Source organism: Alosa alosa, chromosome 24 (assembly GCF_017589495.1).
Source record: "Alosa alosa isolate M-15738 ecotype Scorff River chromosome 24, AALO_Geno_1.1, whole genome shotgun sequence".
In the NCBI taxonomy this organism is placed as follows: Eukaryota; Metazoa; Chordata; class Actinopteri; order Clupeiformes; family Clupeidae; genus Alosa; species Alosa alosa.
The window spans coordinates 25,179,322-25,191,821 of NC_063212.1; the positions used below are offsets into that span (position 1 = coordinate 25,179,322).

At 46.1% G+C, this 12,500-nt stretch overlaps 1 protein-coding gene across 1 annotated transcript in view; it reads left to right on the forward strand.

Annotated features, from left to right (window-relative positions):
• Positions 1–12,500, forward strand: part of LOC125289324 (neurexin-2-like) — an 836,342-nt gene that overhangs the window by 404,620 nt on the left and 419,222 nt on the right.

Sequence of the window (12,500 nt, forward strand, 5' to 3'; positions counted from 1 at the left end):
AGACTTAACTTTATGAGAAGGACATTTCAGTTCATTCTGTTTTCTTCACAAATAAAAAGCTTATTTCATTACTTTTATAAGTGAATGTTTTCTAAACAAATGTTGTTGTTAGTAGCACATGGGGTGTAATTGCCACCTGCCACTCACCCCACTTGCACATCATAGGACCTGCCTTACCGTTGGCTTCATCATGTGATTTAGTGAGATGTTTCTAGTTAGCCTAGCATTGTCTAGTTAGCCTAGCATTACAGTAGCAGAACTGCACCCTCCGACTGACCTCACGTGTGAGCCTGTTCTCTGGTTCGCTCTGGTGGAGAAATCAAACATCAGCCTCAGAAATGAATGCATGAATAGACACTCAGGCTTGTGTGGTTATATACAGTAGGCAGAACTCCTAGCCAGCGTCATCTGAATCCACCAACCTGAATGCAGATAGGCCGATTAGCTGCCCTTGAAAGCTAGCTGGCTAATTAAATGAATGGCTGTGGTTAGCATATTTGCATAGCTTCCATCTAATAGCCGGTGGTGTTTGTTTGTGAGGTAATGACTGTGAGCTCTATCGCTGATGGCATGTGTGAGTGCTTGCTCTAGATTACTAGATTAGCAAAGGTTAGCTGCAGGTCACAGACAGAGGGATTGGTTTAAAATACACCATGAACTAATGTTTCGCAATTTAAAAAAAATCTTCATCAAATTTGAACAAATTGAAACATATTCAACATCTTAGCATACCGCAGTGCACTGATCTAATCATAAGCATTAAATGCATCATGTCGCAATGCGTGGGTCTTCTGTGTTGTTTAACAAACTATGTGAAGTTAATCTGAAATGTGATTTTAACATGTATCTCTCTTTCAGATTGCCAGAGTCGAAAATGATGATTGGTGTATGCACTCTCTCTCTCTCTCTCTCACGCACACACACACACTTGTATCTCTCTCTTTCTCTCTCTCTCGCTCTCTCTCTCTCATACACATCATGTGATCTATTTTAAATGCAACTAAACTGTTTTACAGCCCCACTGTCATATTGGACATCAGACTTTGGAAATGTGTCCAGATGTTCCTCTTTTCTTCCCTTTCTGTCCATTGGTCTCAAAAGTTTGCCCCCAACTGGACCAACCAACCACCAGCCAGCTCAGGGACTCTCAAATTGACAAGCACTTGTGATTGGCCAGAGCCACAGCTAAGGACCCCCAATCTTTAGCTTCCTACCCCTACACTTGCAGATCACTTCCACCACTTCAGCCAGCCAATCGGAATGGTTGCTAATACTGCTTTTCCTCCAATCCCAATCCACGTCCCGCCCCCTAATCTTCCACCTCAGCCCCCACCATGTATGTTGAGACAGATTTGCTAACAGATTTGTGTCTTCCTACTAACAAACAGCTTCAGAAACGTCCAGTTTGATTTCTTCCCTTTTGTGCTTTTGTTCTCCTTACCTTTTGATTTCCAAACAAACTAACATTGTCTCATTCACGGAATGTGAGTCATCTGTTGTTTTTGACTTTTAACTTGCGTACTGACGTACTAACCTATTTAACAGTACTACTTTGTGTTTTGTTTTTTTGTTCACAACCCTTTGATGAAGGAGTATAGTTTAAAATTACTTTCTTTATTTCTTTATTTGGATGCCTTGCATAACACAGGAGCTGAAGTGTAGAGAAAGATTTTATTCCGTATCAAAACCTTCTATAGAATCAGATGAATAACTTTGTCTCCAAGTTTTGTTTTTTCGGATGAAGTGTCCGGTATTGATTTGTCCGGCTTGTCATTGTTTTTTTATTTTTATTTATTTGTTCTCCCCTTCCCCTGTCTTTCCTGAAGCACGCAGGCATTGGACACGCTATGGTAAACAAACTGCATTATATGGTAGATATCATTCTAATTGTCTTATACTTTGGTTTGCCCTGGGTTTTCCGTTACCTCTTTCAATTCTGTTTGCCTTTACTGATTCAAACTCTCATCGGTTCCAAGGTAGCAAGAAAAAAAACAACGTTCCACCTTTTGATTTGCCTCCTCCACGCTCTCTCTCCCTGAACCTGAATTTGAGTTTCTATCATCCAGCGTCCCTGACTCCCCAAAACAGTCAATCTGGTTTGACATCATGAAAGAGGTCTGGTTTAGTAAATTACAGTTTCCTTAGATTTTGAAGATTTTGAAGTTTAAGTTTTTATTATTATTATTATTATTTTTATTATTATTATTTTGTAGTATTTTTCTTCCCAGTTGTTTTTAGGGTTTATTTTCATTTGTTTACAAATCCTCACTATCCGTATGAAGAAATAAAGAATTCTTGAGCAATTAACCATGCTAAAAAAGCCCCTTGCTCCCGGTTGATTTTATTTATTAATGATCGTAGAAGTGAACGCACACAGCAGACTCAGAGAGAGAAAAAAGAAGAACGAATCAGAACATGTCACCATGGCGACTCCTGTTACAGGCAGTAGAGTCAAAACATGTCACCATGGTGACTCCTGTTACAGGCAGTAGAATCAAAACATGTCACCATAGCGACTCCTGTTACAGGCAGTAGAATCAGAACATGTCACCATGGCGACTCCTGTTACAGACAGTAAGGGCAAGTGTTCCGGAGCATCTGGGCAGCACACATCCATGTTGTTTTGGCAGAGGTATTTAGATGCCCACAGGACCTTGTTGTGTGTACCTGGAAAACACCTACAGATGGATTTCAAGGGGGTATTCCAAGTACGTGGTTTAGTGACAAACCTGGGTTAGTTAACTCAGAGTAGGTGGTAAACTAAACCACGTACTTGGAATACCCCCCAGATAAACACTGGAGAGGTATTGCATTCCTAGAGTTAGAGGTGTTGCATTCCTAGAGCTAGAGGTAGATTTCCTATTGTGGCCAATCATCAGCCAGGCCTATTTACCATCAAAAACAAGATAATCAACAAAGCAACCTTTGTTGATGTGTGGGCGAAAAGCATGACCAACAGAACAACTCAAGAGCATTTCACTGGGGTTATCAAGCAGGCAGAGAAGAACACTTTGGGGAGACTGCTCCTTGTACTAATTAACGTGTGTTAGTCACTTTGGATAAAATGAAGTCAGTAAGCAGACGTGTGATAGGCTACGCTTTGTGGTGGGGAATAAATTAAGTCAGTAAGCAGACGTGTGATGGGGTACGTTGTGTGGTGGGGAATCCAGTAAGCAGACGTGTGATAGGGTACGCTGTGTAGTGGGGAATGAATGTGGAGAGAGGCCCAGCAATTCAGATCATCCATTAGCCTTTGACCCCACTTATTTAACATAATATTTACTTAGCAATGATCTGCTTGATGACTAATATCCCACAGTAAGGACTGCAGTGTTCCCAGATACTACAGTGTCTGTAGATCCACAAACTGTCCTACCTGGAGAGTGGAGTTCAGACTCAGCCTGGAGATGGCTTCTAGACAATCAGATTTAGCCTCAAACTCGCTATCAGAAATCAGACTTAGCCTGGAGATGGCTTCTAGACAATCAGATTTAGCCCACTCCAAACTCGCTATCAGAAATCACACTCAGCCTAAAGATGGCTTCTAGACAATCAGATTTAGCCTCAAACTCGCTATCAGAAATCAGACAGCCTGGAGATGGCTTCTAGACAATCAGATTTAGCCTCAAACTCACTATCAGAAATCAGACTCAGCCTAAAGATGGCTTCTAGACAATCAGATTTAGCCTCAAACTTGCTATCAGAAATCAGACTTAGCCTGGAGATGGCTTCTAGACAATCAGATTTAGCCTCAAACAATCAGATTTAGGCTATCAGAAATCAGACTTAGCCTGGAGATGGCTTCAAGACAATCAGATTTAGCCTACTCCAAACTAAGCTATCAGAAATCACACTCAGCCTAAAAGATGGCTTCTAGACAATCAGATTTAGCCTCAAACTCGCTATCAGAAATCAGACAGCCTGGAGATGGCTTCTAGACAATCAGATTTAGCCTGCTCCAAACTCGCTATCAGAAATCACACTCAGCCTAAAGATGGCTTCTAGACAATCAGATTTAGCCTCAAACTCGCTATCAGAAATCAGACTTAGCCTGGAGATGGCTTCTAGACAATCAGATTTAGCCTGCTCCAAACTCGCTATCAGAAATCACACTTGGCCCTCACCAAGTTGCTGTCAGAAAATCAGGCATTGGCCTAAAGATGGCTTCCTAGACAATCAGATTTAGCCTGCTCCAAACTCGCTATCAGAAATCACACTTGGCCCTCACCAAGTTGCTGTCAGAAAATCAGACGTGGCCTACTCCAAACTCGCTATCAGAAATCACACTCAGCCTAAAGATGGCTTCTAGACAATCAGATTTAGCCTTAAACTCGCTATCAGAAATCAGACTTAGCCTGGAGATGGCTTCTAGACAATCAGATTTAGCCTGCTCCAAACTCGCTATCAGAAATCACACTCAGCCTAAAGATGGCTTCTAGACAATCAGATTTAGCCTCAAACTCGCTATCAGAAATCAGACTTAGCCTGGAGATGGCTTCTAGACAATCAGATTTAGCCTGCTCCAAACTCGCTATCAGAAATCACACTTGGCCCTCACCAAGTTGCTGTCAGAAAATCAGACGTGGCCTAAAGATGGCTTCTAGACAATCAGATTTAGCCTGCTCCAAACTCGCTATCAGAAATCACACTTGGCCCTCACCAAGTTGCTGTCAGAAAATCAGACGTGGCCTACTCCAAACTCGCTATCAGAAATCACACTCAGCCTAAAGATGGCTTCTAGACAATCAGATTTAGCCTCAAACTCGCTATCAGAAATCAGACTCAGCCTGGAGATGGCTTCTAGACAATCATATTTAGCCTGCTCCAAACTCGCTATCAGAAATCACACTTGGCCCTCACCAAGTTGCTGTCAGAAAATCAGACGTGGCACACACACACACGCACGCACGCACGCACGCACACACACACAGACACACACACAGACACACAGACACACACACACACTCACACACACACACACACACACTCACACACACACGCACGCACACACCTCTGGGCAAACATGGCTGAGAGCGTAAGATTTGCACTGTGGCCAGACCCCAAAGCCCAGAGTGGTCATCTGCAGCAGTATTTGTGCCCTGTGATTTACTGTAGGGCACGTCGGCTATAAAGCAGTGCTGAAATCACCAGCTGCCCAGGCCACGACTGCTGCAGGAGTGCTGCTGATTTAGGAGGCCAGGGAGGCCTTAGAGGAGGGCCAGACAGGAGCCAAAACTAAGATACATACACACACACACACACACACACACACACACAAACACACAGGCACAGGCACACACACACACACACACACACACACACACACACACACACAGACACAAACACACACAGACACACAAACACACACACACATACATACACACACACAGGCACACACACACACACACACACACACATTCACACACACAAACACACACACACACACACACACATACATACATACACACACACACACACACATACACATGTGCTGCTCTGCTGCCCTCAACTGTGGAACGAGTCACTTGCCGTAGGACACATCAAGGCGCTAGCCGCAGGTTTTGTTTTCGGACGGTCAAGAATGATAACAACAGCCAATGGCGTCCCCCGTTTCCAAGACGACCACGGGGCCCTGAAGGCAGCATGAGGGACACATTGACGCGGTCTTCAGAATCTGGCGAAACGGAGACAGGGCATCTTAGAAAGCAGGACTGTATGCCCATATTTGCCCTGATCCATGATGCCTTTCTGCCGCAGGCTATCTCTCACAGGGTTTGATGTTATTACTTTCTGTTTGGACAGACTAGCAGTCTTAGAGCAGAGGTCGAGCTTGTGCTGGTTTGAGAACAGTGGCCCGGTGAAGGAAGCAGAACAGCTGGCCTGCTGCAGGGTTGACATGTATGTTACCGTGCACTCGCTGGTCTGAAAACACTATGGAATCCATATGTCCCCTCTTTTCGACAGAGTGCCCCTTTTACCTGTTTACTGCCTGTCACTGGAGCAACGCCAACCCTTCTTAAAAAATATGTATTTTGTTTATGGCCTAGTTCCTGGAAAGTCTGTACTGTGTTCGATCAGCTGAATCCATTATCACTAACACTAACGCCACTGGACTTTACTGGCCCCCAATCCTCTGCATGCTCGAGATAACCTTACATTTCTGTTTATTAACTGGTTTATTTACTTTACATTTTTTTACGAGATCAATTACATTTTAACTATATATGTATATGTATATATTCAAAATATATATATGCATACATATATGAATTGTTCTAATACACGTATAGCCACTTAACCCTCCCAGTGCCTATAACAGGACTTTTTTTTTTAATTTATTTTAATTTCTTCCTACAATAACATACTAAAACAAACTAAAAAAATGACCTCACACCCTACCTTGCCAAATTCAAAAGAACAAAAGGAAAATATAAGAAGGGTGAAGCTTTACAGTCTGGAGTGGAACTGAGGAGTGACACAATATTTAGCCTGCCCTCTATACACTTATAATATTAATACAGGCCTCTCAGTTCATGGGAAAACTCATCAATACATTTGATATGCCTGCATGGAGATGGCCGATCAGTAGCAGTACCAACAAAAAGATGAAGTAGAGAACTATTTAGTTAGTTTTAAAGCATGTTTGTATTATTTAGCACTCATATGTATGACTACATGAAGACGATGTGTCTGCTCCCCTATTCCTACTGACTGCTAGAGTCTTTCTCTTCTCTTAGATTTGCCTTTTATTAAGCCCTCCCCCTCTCCATTTTAAGCCCCTCCCTCTCCATATCCTTTCTGTTGGTTTTGATTCTCCCTTCTGTTTGTCTGTCTGTAGTTGCCTCCATGGGATGGTCACCCCCCCACACACACACACACATCCCCAGCCTCAGTTCATCCCCAGTGGAGTGGCCTTGGTCATCTGTTGGCATGCCTTTTCAGCTTGCATCCCCTCTCTCCCCACCCCCATCCGCATCCACAGAGGGCCATCGTCATGTTTCCATTTGCCCCAGAGTCACTGTGTTTGCGTTGGGGTTTTCAGTTCTACACACGTGTGTTCATGATTTCCTCCCTGTATTTTCTATGTGTGTGTGTGTGTGTTTGTTGTCATCACCTTAACCTTGTAACAATCTGTGTGTGTATGTGTGTGTGTGTGTGTGTGTGTGTGTGTTTATTGCTGTGGTTTTGCTCTTTTGGTTAATGACCCTCTCCATGGCTTCCCCTGCCCGCTGGGAGCTTGTTGTTGTTTGTGTGTTTGTTTTGGTGGTGTTATTTTGTCTGCTGGAGCTCTCCCATACACCTCATACCTCTCCATTGACCCATTGCTGTATGCATGGCTTGTGTCACCTAATCAGCTTGAATGGATCATTTGTTTCCTCTTAACCAAACACATATCCCTTATTGATGAAACAATTACGGCCAATTCAATCTGGTTCTGAAACCAAACGGCAGAGGACTTTGCGTCCTCCTGATTGCTCTACCTGTCTGACTACTCTACTAAATTTACTAAAACTGAAGTCTGTTACTAATACAGTTGTATGAATCAAACCTTTGTTGTAACTGTACTAACAGCCATTTTTGTGTCTGACTCTCCTTACTACTAAAGTACTAACCGATTTCGTTCACCCCTCCCAACCCAACTAAACTTCAACCTCTGCATAGCCAGTACATGACTCAAGCCCCATCTAACCCCCTCTCCCTTTGAGTTTAGACAAAGACCCCCAAAACACACACACACACACCCTAATCCGCCCCCACATGTCCCCACTTCCAACATCAAGGCTGTAAGCTAAAACAAACCCGGGTGGCTCGCCACGCTAGTCCCACAGAGCGTGAGCAGTGGTTCCTATTCCCTCTGTCCAGACGCTGGCAGGACATGCCCTCTTGACTGACCATGGGTGGCCTCGTCAATCATTCTGATCAGTCTGACCAGTGGCCTTGAGAGAGAGGCGTTCACACAATCTTTTTTTCTCTGTCCTTACAGGGATGTCAGTCAGCTGCCAGCCACCTTGTCCTGGATTCCAGCCCAAAAATATTCATGTCAGACCTGCAATGCCATTCTATACAGAAGCGTTGCAGGGTTTATGTACTTTTAATATGCCAAAGTAAAATATCAATATTATCTGCCGATATTGTTGTCTCTCATAAGTGTTTATATTTTCAGGTATTACCTTTAATACCCTAAGAACCGTTACAGTATATAATACATAATACAGTATATATTTATTAAATGCATTAGCCGGGGGTTGCTTTATTCGTCTCAGGTAAGTGCTGGGGGAGGGGTCATCTGCAGCCATGCCCTCTTTGGTGGTGGGGGGTGGGGTCCCTGCAGGTCATCGGCAGACGTGCCCTCCTTTGTGGAGTGGTGCGGGGGCCGACAGGTTGTCCTTCAGGCTGAGGGCACCGCGGATCTCGCTCAGGACTCACAGGCAGGTGAGTGAGTGTCCCGCTGGTAGTAACGAGTGTGTCGTCGTCCCTAAAGAACACAGTGTGCTCATTAACAAACACACTCGTCTGGATGAGGAGCAGCATTTTAAGCAGTGGCTCATGATCTGTTTAATCAAGTGTGGGCGGTCTTTTAAGTGGTTACAAAACACTTTGACAGAGTTGCATAGCAAGTAGCTGATGCACATTTTATGAAGCAAAATGGCTTTATTCTTGCTTGCTGAAGCAGCTGTGAGGTGCTTTTCTCGTGGCGTTGTACGAGCTGTAAAGAGAGCCGGAGACTTACCTCACACTGAATGATCAGGTGTCCTTCTTCATCCTTCATTTACTGAGCTCAGAGCTTTGCTTTTAGCTCTTCCCTTTGGAGGTGGATTTTAGAATGGGATTTGTAGGGTGCGGTGGAGCAGCAAAGCCATCACTGCCAGACAGTGACAATAGATAGATGGATAGATAGATAGATAGATAGATAGATAGATAGATAGATTTGTGGGATTTGTGGGATTTACTCCATTGGCATCTTGAAATTGTGGAGTGCACTGTATCTGGTTAAAGGGCACTGTACCTCCACTGTATCAGAAATAGAGTTGTTGAGGGCTTGTAAGAAATAGAGTGGTTAAGGGCACTGTATCAGAAATAGAGTGGTTGAGGGCACTGGATCAGAAATAGAGTGGTTGAGGGCACTGTATCAGAAATAGAGTTCTGTTTTGTCCACTGGATCAGAAATAGAGTTCTGTTTTGTCCACTGGATCAGGAATAGAGTTCTGTTTTGTCCACTGTGTCAGGAATAGAGTGGTGTTTTGTCTGTCGGTGACGTCTGGGCTTGTGGTGGTTTAAGTCTCTCGTTAGTTTTTCTTTCCCCTTTTGTTAATGAACTAAAACGGTGTGCAATTGTTCTATTGTCTGAGGCTCTGTGCAGTGTCGAGCCGTGCCTTGTGGTCCTGCGCTGCGCTGTGCTGACCAGTGGTCATCTGACAGTACGTTCGACAGCGCTGTGAGCAGAGAGTTTGTCTTGGACAGTATGCAGAAGAATGACAGTGTGTTATGTTGTGCTCCCTTCCTTTGAGCAGTGAGTTTGTCTTGGACAGTATGTGGATGAATGAGCTGCCAAGCACTTTTAATGTCTATGGACGGCAGCCTGAGCCTGCCTGGTGGCCAATACATCAATATGAAATAATTATCTTGCCTCTGACAGGGTGATCAATTGTCCTGTATTTATAAGAGAGGCCTTCTGACAACAAGATGGAACATTTGAAAATCGCTGCATGGTCCGCCAGCGGATATTAAATGGGTGCTCCCGCCGCCTAGTCGTCTCAGCCAATCAGCATCCAGCAGCCCAGCCATCAATGCACATATAGTCCTCCGCCACTCCAAACAGCACATTAAGCTTGCTTTATCAGGATCAGTATCAAAACTTTATCAGTTTTAGTGCCCGTAAGCACGTTTCTCTTAAACGCCACAGTGTCCTTTATTATCCAAAGATTTCATTTGAATGAAATCACTACGAGAAAGTTACAGATCCATTAGCACAGTGTTGGAATAAAGGTGTGGACAGGTGTGGACAGGTGTGGACAGGTGTGGACAGGTGTGGACAGGTGTGGACAGGTGTGGACAGGTGTGGACAGGTGTGGACAGGTGTGGACCAGGTGTGGACAGGTGTGGACAGGGTCCCGGGTGTGGGGTGACAGGTGGACAGGTGTGGACAGGTGTGGACAGGTGTGGACAGGTGTGGACAGGTGTGGACAGGTGTGGACAGGTGTGGTCAGGTGTGGACAGGTGTGGACAGGTGTGGACAGGTGTGGACAGGTGTGGACAGGTGTGGACAGGTGTGGACAGGTGTGGACAGGTGTGGACAGGTGTGGTGGTCAGGTGTGGACAGGTGTGGACAGGTGTGGTCAGGTGTGGACAGGTGTGGACAGGTGTGGACAGGTGTGGACAGGTGTGGACAGGTGTGGACAGGTGTGGACAGGTGTGGACAGGTGTGGTCAGGTGTGGACAGGTGTGGACAGGTGTGGACAGGTGTGGACAGGTGTGGACAGGTGTGGTCAGCTGCTAGTGTGGTCCTATCTGCCTCCTGCCCTCTCTGCCTCTTTCCTTTCACCCCTCTCCTCCTCTCCTCTCCTCTCCTCTCCTCTCCTCTCCTCCTCTTTTTCCCCTCTCCTCCTCTCCTTCTTTCCTTTCCCCTCTGCTCTTCTCCTCCTCTCCTCTCTCCTTTTCCCCTCTGCTCTTCTCCTCTCCTCTCCTCCTCTTTTTCCCCTCTGCTCTCTCCTCTCCTCTCCTCTCCTCTCCTCCTCTCCTTTCTCCTTCCTCCTCCTCTCCTCTCCCTCTCCTCTCCCATTCTGTTCCTCCTCTCCTCCTCTCCTCTCCTCTCCTCTCCTCTCCTCTCCTCCTCTCTTCCCCTCTCCTCTCCTCCTCTCTTCTCTCCTCTCCTCTCCTCTCCTCTCCTCCTCTCCTCTCCTCTCCTCCTCTCTTCTCCTCTCCTCTCTCTCCTCTCCTCTCCTCTCCTCCTCTCTCTTCCTCTCCTCTCTCTCCTCTACTCTCCTCTCCTCCTCTCCTCTCCTCTCTCCTCCTCCTCTCCTCTCCTCTCCTCTCCTCTCTCTACTCCTCCTTTCCTCCTCCTCCTCCTCCTCCTCCTCCTCCTCCTCTCCTCTCCTCTCCTCTCCTCCTTTCCTCTCTCCTCCTCCTCTCCTCTCCTCCTCTCTCTCCTCCTCTCTACTCTCCTCCTCTTCTCCTCTCCTCCTCCTCTCCTCTCTCCTCTCCTCTCCTCTCTCCTCCTCTGCTCCTCTCCTCTTCTCCTCCTCTCCTCTCCTCTCCCCTCCTCTCCCCTCTCTCCTCCTCTCCTCTCCTCTCCTCCCTCCTCTCCTCTCCTCCTCCTCTCCTCTCCTCTCCTCTCCTCTCCTCCTCTCCTCTCTTCTCCTTTTTCCTCCTCAGTTCATCTTCTCTCCTCTCCTCTCCTCCTCTCCTCCTCCTCTCCTCTCCTCCTCTCTCCTCTCCTCCTCTCCTCTCTTCTCCTTTTTCCTCCTCAGTTCATCTTCTCTCCTACCCTCCTCAACTTCTTTTTCTGCAGATTGAATGCAGATGCAAATATCATATTTAATACCCGGCTATTTCCCCTGCTCCTCAGTCCCCCCCGCCCTCTCACTCCCCCCCTCCCTCTCCCTCTCGCTCTGTGGTCCTTGTGTCGGAGGCGGAGGCGGAGGTCATTAGAACTGCCCGCATGCCATGGCCCACTGTAGTCCTTAAGTGGCGCTGCCATTACGGCGACATGATGGAAGAAAGCTTTTAACACACACGCTCTCTCAAGGATAATCATCGAGGCGCCACCGCTGTCGCCGCTGTCGTGGAGACGGTAGCCGTGGCAATCTTTCTTTAGACTCCATTTTCAATTGGAACATCACGACACGAGCTTTGGGAAAGATGGGAAAGAATTGTTGGGTCGTAGGAAGACACTGATTCTCCTGCTCACGCTGTCTGACTGTCTAAACCTGGCGTGCCGCATGAACAGTGGTGGGCTTCTGATAGACTGGACAATGTAAGCAGCAAACAATCATTTAGTTTGAATATGAAATTGTGAATAAATTGTAAAAATAAACATATTTTATGAAAAGGATGACACTCAAACAAAGTTGTTCATAAGCATGTTGTGTATTTTGATGCCGGGCAAACTGCCTGTGTGTCCAGCTGGATGCACTTACTCCCTCGTCTGAGAGCCAACGCCTCACTGGCCCACTCTTAGAGCACGCATGGAACTACCCTGCTGAACATACTCAGACTACCCTGCTGAATATACTCAGACTACCCTGCTGAATACCCTGCAGAACATACTCACTGAAATGGTACAGTGTTAGAGCACACATGCGGCCAGACTACCCTGCTGAACACAGAAACAAAACAGGGATGATTTAGCTCAAGGGTCGGCTGGGAGAGAGTGAGTCAACAAACCCCAATCCAGCGCTTACACATTTGACATCACTGTCATCAGTGTGTTTGATGCTGTCCATCACCGGCTAGATCCCACTGAGTACGGCTGGACCCTTAACCAGAGACGGACCGAGAGA